This window comes from Macrobrachium rosenbergii, chromosome 37 (genome assembly GCF_040412425.1).
Source record: "Macrobrachium rosenbergii isolate ZJJX-2024 chromosome 37, ASM4041242v1, whole genome shotgun sequence".
NCBI classification, from domain to species: Eukaryota; Metazoa; Arthropoda; class Malacostraca; order Decapoda; family Palaemonidae; genus Macrobrachium; species Macrobrachium rosenbergii.
Genome location: NC_089777.1, coordinates 47,414,173 through 47,423,135, shown reverse-complemented (window position 1 = coordinate 47,423,135; position 8,963 = coordinate 47,414,173). Strand labels below are relative to the sequence as shown.

The window sequence follows — 8,963 nt, the reverse complement described above, 5'->3', positions numbered from 1 at the left end:
ACGTAGTTTTCTTCGAACGTCACAAGCTTCCCTACCTCTTTTTTCATCAGTTATATTTGAACATAAAATTCGATCGGAGTGTACAAAACTAATTTCACTACAAAACAACGCCAGTTCCCATTCATCAAATTTATCGCTACCTTTTCTCTCTTAATTTCATTTTGAGCCTTTTTAGTTGTTTTAACTGGACGGCCACAATCTTTCCAGATATTTTGCCAAAAATGGACTGATCCCTCAATTGCCTCACTCTTGAATTCCACCCCACTAAAATACCTGTTGTACGTCTTCTATTATTATTATCCCCAACGTCATGATTACAGCTACCAACCCTGTTGTTATTATCATACCTATCTCCATCATCATTATCAATACTGACAATTATTGTTGGATTTCTTTTCAGAACTCGGGAAACAAGACATAGTTGATAACTCCATGATTTAAATTATATCTAACATGAAGCTAAAAAAAAATCTGCAGAATGAATCGTGCAGTTAAGATTAGTACAATTAATTGCATGAAATTGAATGTTAATGATATTCAGTAATTCATCCACTGCATTTCTATAGTTATCTTCACCTAACAGAGAATCGATAATGTATAGAAACCTTTCTTTTATGTCACATGTTCTAGGTGTAAGTATTAAAAATTTTTTTTGCATAAGCAGAAATAAAGTTAAAAGGAAATTATACAGACCAATGACCTCAGGAGAGGAATGGAAAGTATCAGTAATAAAAGAACTCATTAGCTATAAAGAAAATTTTAATTTATGTGTCTTAAATTCTGTACACTTGAAAGTAGTTTAACATTATTTGTGTATAGCTGATTTTTTCGGGTCGTAGGAACCAGGAGATAAGTTATTTTACCAATATTTATGTTCTTATATTTTGTATATGTTTACTAATTGTATTCATATGAATAATTTTTAATTTGAAATTGAATTTGAAAATCCCATCGTTAATACGGGGGTTAATGAGTATATAATCAGTTAAGGATTTCTAATTCAAAGCAATTATAAAAGTATGTGTTATATTGTTCATTCAAAATGGGAACAATAAACTCGTTACTGTCAGCAAATTCATGAAACACACTGGCGCTTAAATATGCCTGAAAGACATCAATGTTAAAATCTCCCCGCAAAGACAACATCCAACTCCAGGTAAGCGTTACGAATTGCGTGCATTTCATAGCACACTGAAAAATTCATCATTATTACCATAGCTCTGTGGCATATATGCATTTATCAGAAGTAAAATAGTATTAACTTCTGTACTTTTACAGCACAAAGTCTCGTAGAAGACGTTTCTAGTGGCTCAATTTGAAGATCCCACTATACGAGTGTACAGTTACTTGTGAGAGTGAAGATATACATTGTTACCCTACATTACAATTATCATGTCTCCTGGATATAAACTTTTTTTTTACAATAATTCCTTTCGGCCAGTAACCATTATACAGCACTAGTTTAAATTGCCCTCATAACACAATCAAGGCTAAATACTTGGACTTTGCAGGTGGATGTGATAACTGAGTCCAACCTTTTACTACAACACCTTTCTTTTTATAGTAAGTGGTCAAGTCCAGCTCACATCCACAATCAGGACACCCCTTCAAGTACCAATGAATGTTCGTTTGCTTGTTAAATACTTTTTGATATAGAGATCTTTCCTTACTTGCAGACACTCTGGATCTAGCGAAAACCCTAGAACTAAACGAAGAAATTTCAGTATTTACAAAATAAAACTGTTCCCTGTTATTCAAGTTTGATACACGTCCATGTGTACTACTCGTATCCAGATGGCCTTGACAAGTTAGTATTTTTAGGGCCAACATCTATTCTGTGTAACTCATTTGCACTTAAACATCTCCTATTGATATAAAAAAGTAGATTCTTTTCTGTTAACCAAAATATGTGACGATGTTTCTCATCCCTCTTCTGTGACCTCAAATTGGTGGTTTGTAAGATGGCTTTCAAGTGCATTTTTGTTAAAGGATTCAGAATTCAGAATTTTCGAATTTCCCTTTGAGAATTTCCTGGTTATCTTGGCAAGATAGCAAGGCCACTCTTTGATTATTTAACACATCGCCATGTTCTCGGAGTCTTTCTTTATTGTTAACTCTTTCTGATATGAAAGGCAATGTTCAACTCCTCCGGACCAAAACTAGGTATCTGATTCAGATTTCTTTCCATGAAACATACAGGAACTGCAGCTGCATCAAAATCACTAAGAGCAGGCAGTTTATCAGCTGATTTTCTCTCTTGGTAGTTAAAGGTATACTGTTTTTAAAGTGACTCCAGAGGGTTCTTTTGGCTTCATGCACTTCATCTGCTGTTTAGCAGCCAATAGCTGCCTTTGTGGTGTATTCATTTGAACATTTATATGAAAAGATACAAAAGCTAACACTTCATTGGTAATCATCTTGCTTACATATAAGTCGAAGCAGAGAAGAAACCTGAAGCATTATTGTGCATGCACGAACTGCAGAAAAATGTTTACAGAAAGTTCCTGATATTGTTCTATATATGTATAATTACAAAATATAATATATTCATCCAGGAATGCATAAGGCCACCATACACTAACGTTCACTATAGTAGAGTCCACCTAGCTTTGCAGCTAAGCCCCGCCCACTGCACGCCAGTGATTGGCTAGCTCTCGAAGGGGGAATGACGTCACACTAGTTAACAGTCCAGTATGGATTTGACTCCCTTCGATCATGTGAGTTTTGTGCATGAATCATGGCACCACAGATTCGAGTTCCCAGAGTTGTGAAGTATGCAATTGATATCTCCGATTAAAGATATATTAAGTTATATATCATTGTGAAGGTCTCGGATCATTTAGCTGTGCATCTTTTTTTTTATCATGCGCAGCCTAAATACACAAGCATCTTGCTTTTTTTTTTTTTTTAATTGGTGTTGGCCTAAATAAGCGATCCCACATAGACCACATTAATTGAAATGAAACATACTGTAGACTAAAGCAGTCATGTCAAATGTTGATATCATTGAGAGATTAGGCCTACACGTCAATTTCTAATGTTCTGAGGCAATGACAGGGCATAGGCCTACACATGAAATTCTTATATTTTGAGACAATGGCAGGGCATGGACCTGCATGTCAATTTCTTGTCCCAAATAGTTTTCTACCCGTATTTGTTGGGAATAGAGTAGCTTTTAATTATTATAGTAGTTTCAACTCCACGATATATAATGTATGTGCATCAGGTGAAATGTACGCTCGGCAAGAAAAGTGAGGATACAGTTTTCATTAGATTTCGTTCATCGAATTTTAATTTTTTTCTTACAGAAAACACACAATCTCGGTAAATTTACCCTAGAATATGAAAATACAATGCAAATTATATCATATATATTAAATCTGCAAAACAAAAACGTTCAGATACTTAAAACCACCATGGATGTCCGAAGTAATCAGAATTTCTCAGATGACTTCGGTCATAGAGATCTAAATTTCTAAAAGATAGTGTATGGATATCTCGGTGTAGTACTGTTTATCAGAACGGCAATATTTACACGTTTTCCATTATGAACAGGCTTATTATTGCTTCATCATACGAGGTAATGATAATTTATTTAATTTTTACACATTCATATCTATATTTCACGGTGTTAAAAGTCAGCTGGAATTAATGGCAGTAAATGATGTGACAGCTAGAGTAGGTTGACCAAATCTATTTAAATCCGCAATAGCGTTCTCTATGATGTGCGGGTAGCGAGAAAACACAAGTAACTGGATGTTTCTTGACGTTGCCATAGTTTCTCTCTCTCTCTCTCTCTCTCTCTCTCTCTCTCTCTCTCTCTCTCTCTCTCTCTCTCTCTCTCTCTCCATTGCTCTCCATTGCTAAAACATACTATATAAATATAGTATCGCTCACTCTCTAAAAAAAGAAAAAATAATAAAATGAGTAGCTCTACATATAGGCCTAGGCTTACACAACAGCAACTCTCTCTCTCTCTCTCTCTCTCTCTCTCTCTCTCTCTCTCTCTCTCTCTCTCTCTCTCTCTCTCTCTCTCTCATCATAACATTGCATTCGTTCCTTTATTGTTCCCCATGTTTTTCGTTGGACATTGCTCAAATTTAACTCTTGGTTTCATTATGGAAGATCGTGTTTTCCGATAACGCAAGCATTCCGTTCATTGTGGTGTCATAAATTCATTTGTGTAAGGTTTGTTGGTAGGTTATGTCGAAAAATGTTTATTTTGCTCAGAACTGTCGCTGCAAATTACAACTTGAACGAATACTGTAAAGCTTTACCACTGCATTTAAGTATCAATGATTTCAGAACCATAGAATATGATTGAAAGTTATAGGAGGTCAAGCAAAAAGCAAACACATTAAGACTGAAGCTCCTCCCCCTTCTAAAGTTGCCAGATGTCGCATTAATTAGCAATATATGTCCGAAGATTAAAAAAACTGTATCCTCACTTTCCTTGCCGAGTGTACACGTATAAGCAAGTACACATACACATACATGTGTGGATGGCCATAGTAATTGTAACGCCACTTATACCACAGAGAATAAAAGTAAAACTTGTGGGCACGTAGCCGATGACATACATAGATCAATCATAGGACTGTCTCAGCCTTACACACAACTATCAAACTGCTCTCAATGAACTATATTGAAAATATGTTTACAAACGGGGTAACAAATTATATTACTGTGATGAGTAAATAAAAGGCTGCTGTAGCATTTCTATGAAAATGAAGGCTATGGTAGGAAGGCATCATAAGATAATTAACGAAAAAAAAAAATGATAGCTGAAAAAGTTATGTATGAGACGATCCAAACCAGTCTGTGAATAGCCCATGATTCATTTGCTTTTGGTGTCATTCTTGCAGATTACCCTGTTGGACAAAGGGATACATAAGGCAGTAATTCTTCTCTCTCTCTCTCTCTCTCTCTCTCTCTCTCTCTCTCTCTCTCTCTCTCTCTCTCTCTCTCTCTCTCTCTCTGTTGTTAGAAGAATATTCTAGCGTAGACTATATTCATAAAGATCTCGATTACTTTTAATTGAAACAAATGACTAAATTTCAATTAACAAGAGTAAGCAAATAATTCTTTACACTAGTATTTTATGAATAGGTCTATGTTTATTCTGCAATGTTAAGTTACCATATGAAAAATTTCGAAGACACTACAAGCACCATAACAGCAGGAACAAAAACAAGAATAACCACAACAAGAAGCACAATAAAACGGCTGAATATGAGACAGGCCTATAATCCAAACGCCATAAAGACATATGACATTATAGGTCTATGTCATTTTTTATGGTCCTGCTATTTCGAAAGGAGATAATGTCCTTAAGAAAATTCTCAGCAAATTTTATCCAATATGACTCGTATAGCCTATCATACTGTAACTTTAAGTTAAACATAGGCATATCCTGGTTTTACAGAGTGCAGTCACTGTTTGTCATCTCTCCGAATGCGTAAACGATTACAATGAAATCGATTTTATGACTATTAAAATGTAGTAAAATTTCCTGAAATCAATATGAATCATCAGTCTGCCTAGTTCTAAGAAAGTCTGTGTGTTAAATTTAGAATGGTGAACACGCTTGACAATATCAGACGGTAATTATCATTGTCCAGTGATTCAAGTGCACCGATTCGAACGCAGTCATTCCCTGTATCACCTACGTATTCAGGTGAACCTCATTTACGAAACACAACATTACAACATCGCGAACACTCCTGACTTCATTCATATTTTCCTGTTTTTTACCATTTTTAGGTAGATGCGTATTATGATTTTATTTCAGGGGTTAACTTGACGTTTCCTTTTGATAATCAGCAGAACGTATTTTAGTTCGGTAAAACAACCATGGCAAAATAAATGAAGATGAAAAGAACCACAGATTAACCAACTTTTCGAAACCATTGCCAACCAATCAGGTTCAAGGAATGGTCGTCACGTAATCAGTGGGCGGGGCTTAGCTGCAAAGCACGGTGGACTTTGCTGTAACATGCACTCACTTAAGTTTTATATGCGACAGATACCTAGAGAAACGTTCTATAACAGGAGCTGAGTTTCCGTGATGCCATAACAATTCTTCTTCTGTCCAGAAATTATCACTTACGAAAAATGTTTCTCAACTGTTGTATGATTTACTTGTAACTCTTCCTTTTCCGTCAATATTGTCCATGAATGGCAATTTGTACTGTGTATGGCATGTGTCTTGGGGCAAAGCTATTTGTAAAATCACGAAACTGTTTTCATTATATAGTCCATTGTCCATGATTTTGCCGATCTCACGCTTCTCCACTACTGTCTTGTGTCCAGGAAGGTGAGCTGACTCATTTACTGGGAAGCTGAGGCTTTGCATTGCCATCACATTCATTAAGCCTTGCTGATGGCTGGTAATGGTCCCTAGAGAATATCGGTATCTTTACGATAACGTATACTGATTTTGAAACAAAACCAAAATATACCTTCAACAAAGTGGTTGCTAAGAAATCGAAACAGCAGATGGCTCATGGGCCCAGGGAGGGTAGATGCATTTTATCCAGGCATCTAGCCTTTGGCTAGCTGCGTTCTGCATATCTGGGAATCTAGCAAACGGGATTAGGCATCTGGCAACACGGTAGTATGGCTGAAAGCTGGGTATATTCTGTTTACCCAAAACCAAAGTATTCCTTGAACAAAGTGATTATTAAGAAAGCAAACTGGAAGATGACTCTTTAAAGCCCTGGGACAAGGGAAGGTAACTATTTTGGGTTGAGGCTTCTAGCCTGTGGTTAGCTATATGTTCTGGACATCCTGGTTTCTAGCAAACATGGATAGACATCTGGAATTCTAGACATGTATCCTACAAAAGTTAAGTATACATTAGTTTAACCAGACCACTGAGCTGATTAACAGCTCTCCTAGGGCTGGCCAGAAGGATTAGATTTATTTTACTTGGCTAAGAACCAGTTGGTTACCTAGCAACGGGACCTACAGCTTATTGTGGAATCCGAACCACATTATAACGAGAAATGAATTTCTATCACCAGAAATAAATTTCTCTAATTCTTCATTGGCCGGTCGGAGAATCGAACGCGGGCCCAGCAGAGTGCTAGCCGAGAACGATACCAACCAGACCAATGAGGAACACATGTATCCTACAACTAATTATACTGCATATACCCAAAACTAAAATATGCCTTGGAAAAAAAAGTGGTTGTTAACCAAGTAAACTATCAGAAGATACTTTCAGGGCACAGGACCTGGGAGGATCACACAGGCATCTACAGTAGCCAGCAGTGAGCTATTCTTTGCATATCTGGGAATCTAGCAAACATAACGACATACCTGGAAATCGGGACACATCGTCTATAACTGTCTATATTCAATATACGCACAGCCAATATATGCCTTTAACAAAATGGTCATTAAGAGAAACTGCAGATAACGCTTTAAAGTTACAGGGCCAGGAAGGATAACTGCTTTGAATCAAGGAATTTAGCCAGCGGCCGGCAGTTTTCTGCATATCCAAAAATCTAGCAAACGTGGCTAGCCACCTGGAAGTCTTGGCATACAGGTTACAGCTGAATATGTTCTATATAAAGAATCTGGCAATATTGTGTCAACGCTAGATACCTAGTACTATAAAAGAATATACTTTACTTCCTAAAGCATTCCCACAGAATGTTTGAAGGTAATATTAAACGGGCTTTTTGCCTTAATAAGAATTATCTTTTCGGGATATTTTACCGTAAATTAATGTTATTTTCATATTTTTATTACATATAATCGTCTTTATAATTTTACCAGTATGTATTTTATATATAATTTATTTTTCCTTTGACTTTCTTTTCATTCAGCTTGGGCAAGGTAACGCCATTATCTCATTAAAACAGTATCATCTTTTGTAAAGGCCAACTAATCATTATTATTCTGTTCCTCATTATACGGCCTCATTCTCCTTCTAAAACCACCTTCCAACCACGAAATATTTAGTCTTTTAAATCCAATATTCAAGATTTCATTAGACGATCCAGTGCTAGGATAAACGAGCGAATTAACCTTGAATAATCGAATGAGTTTCTATCATTACAGAAAGTATCCATCGTACGAAAATCAGAGCAATATGAAATTTTAACGATACTATGGTACTCGGTTCAAATTCCAAAGATTATCAACAATTTCCATTTAAGAATGTTTCGCCACGTGAGATCTTTCCTTCTCTTGCCTAACCTCCGAACCTTAACCATCAATTCTTTTATTTGAATTCTTATATTTATTTCTATGTATTCATGTAATTTGTTATATAACTATGGCATACATTTATACATCAGCCTAAACTAGTTTCATTATTAACAGAATCTGCAATCGATTAGCTCATTCGTTGTCGTATATGGCTGTGTATTTTTTTTCTTAAAGTATCATTGAGTTGCTTCCATGATAACCGGAATATGATTTATTTCTTCGGATTACATTTTTATCGTTTATTTTATCCTCGAATGATCCAATGGTCATTCGACAAAAAAAAAAAAAAAAAAAAAAAACAGTGGTACCTGCTGCGGACTGGAAATGATAACACTTGTCTCGCGGGTTTCGCTTAGTTACTGAAATTCTAAAAGTCTAAAATTACCGCTAAGGAAAGCAAGCACCTCGGAGCATCTATGCAGTGAATGCGTTTTGCCATAACTTCAGTATTCACTGCCGGCTGAGACCGGGACAGGTAAGCTAACAACAGCCACCAGCTGGAGCGCAGGCACTCTAACTCAGAGGTATGTAGTAATATTGTCGTTCAGTGTTCGCCAGGCCGTGGCCCTGGTAGGAGGTGCCGTGACTCGCTACGTTAAGTTTCCCACGTAGTTTGGAATTACACTTCGCAGTTCAAGATGACGGAGTTTATTGAACCGTTATTTTTCAACACAAGCGTGGAAAGGATTATTACGCGAAGTAACAGAATTGATGTGAACTTTTATCTTGTAATGTTTATCTAA

At 36.3% G+C, this 8,963-nt stretch overlaps 1 protein-coding gene across 1 annotated transcript in view; it reads left to right on the top strand.

Annotated features, from left to right (window-relative positions):
* Positions 1-8,765: 8,765 nt before the first annotated feature.
* LOC136825539 (tachykinin-like peptides receptor 86C) overlaps positions 8,766-8,963 on the top strand; it is a 279,402-nt gene continuing 279,204 nt past the window's right edge. The window contains exon 1 of the mRNA XM_067082133.1: positions 8,766-8,963. This exon is cut by the window's right edge and continues 846 nt beyond it. The gene's annotated coding sequence lies outside the window, so the exon portion shown is untranslated.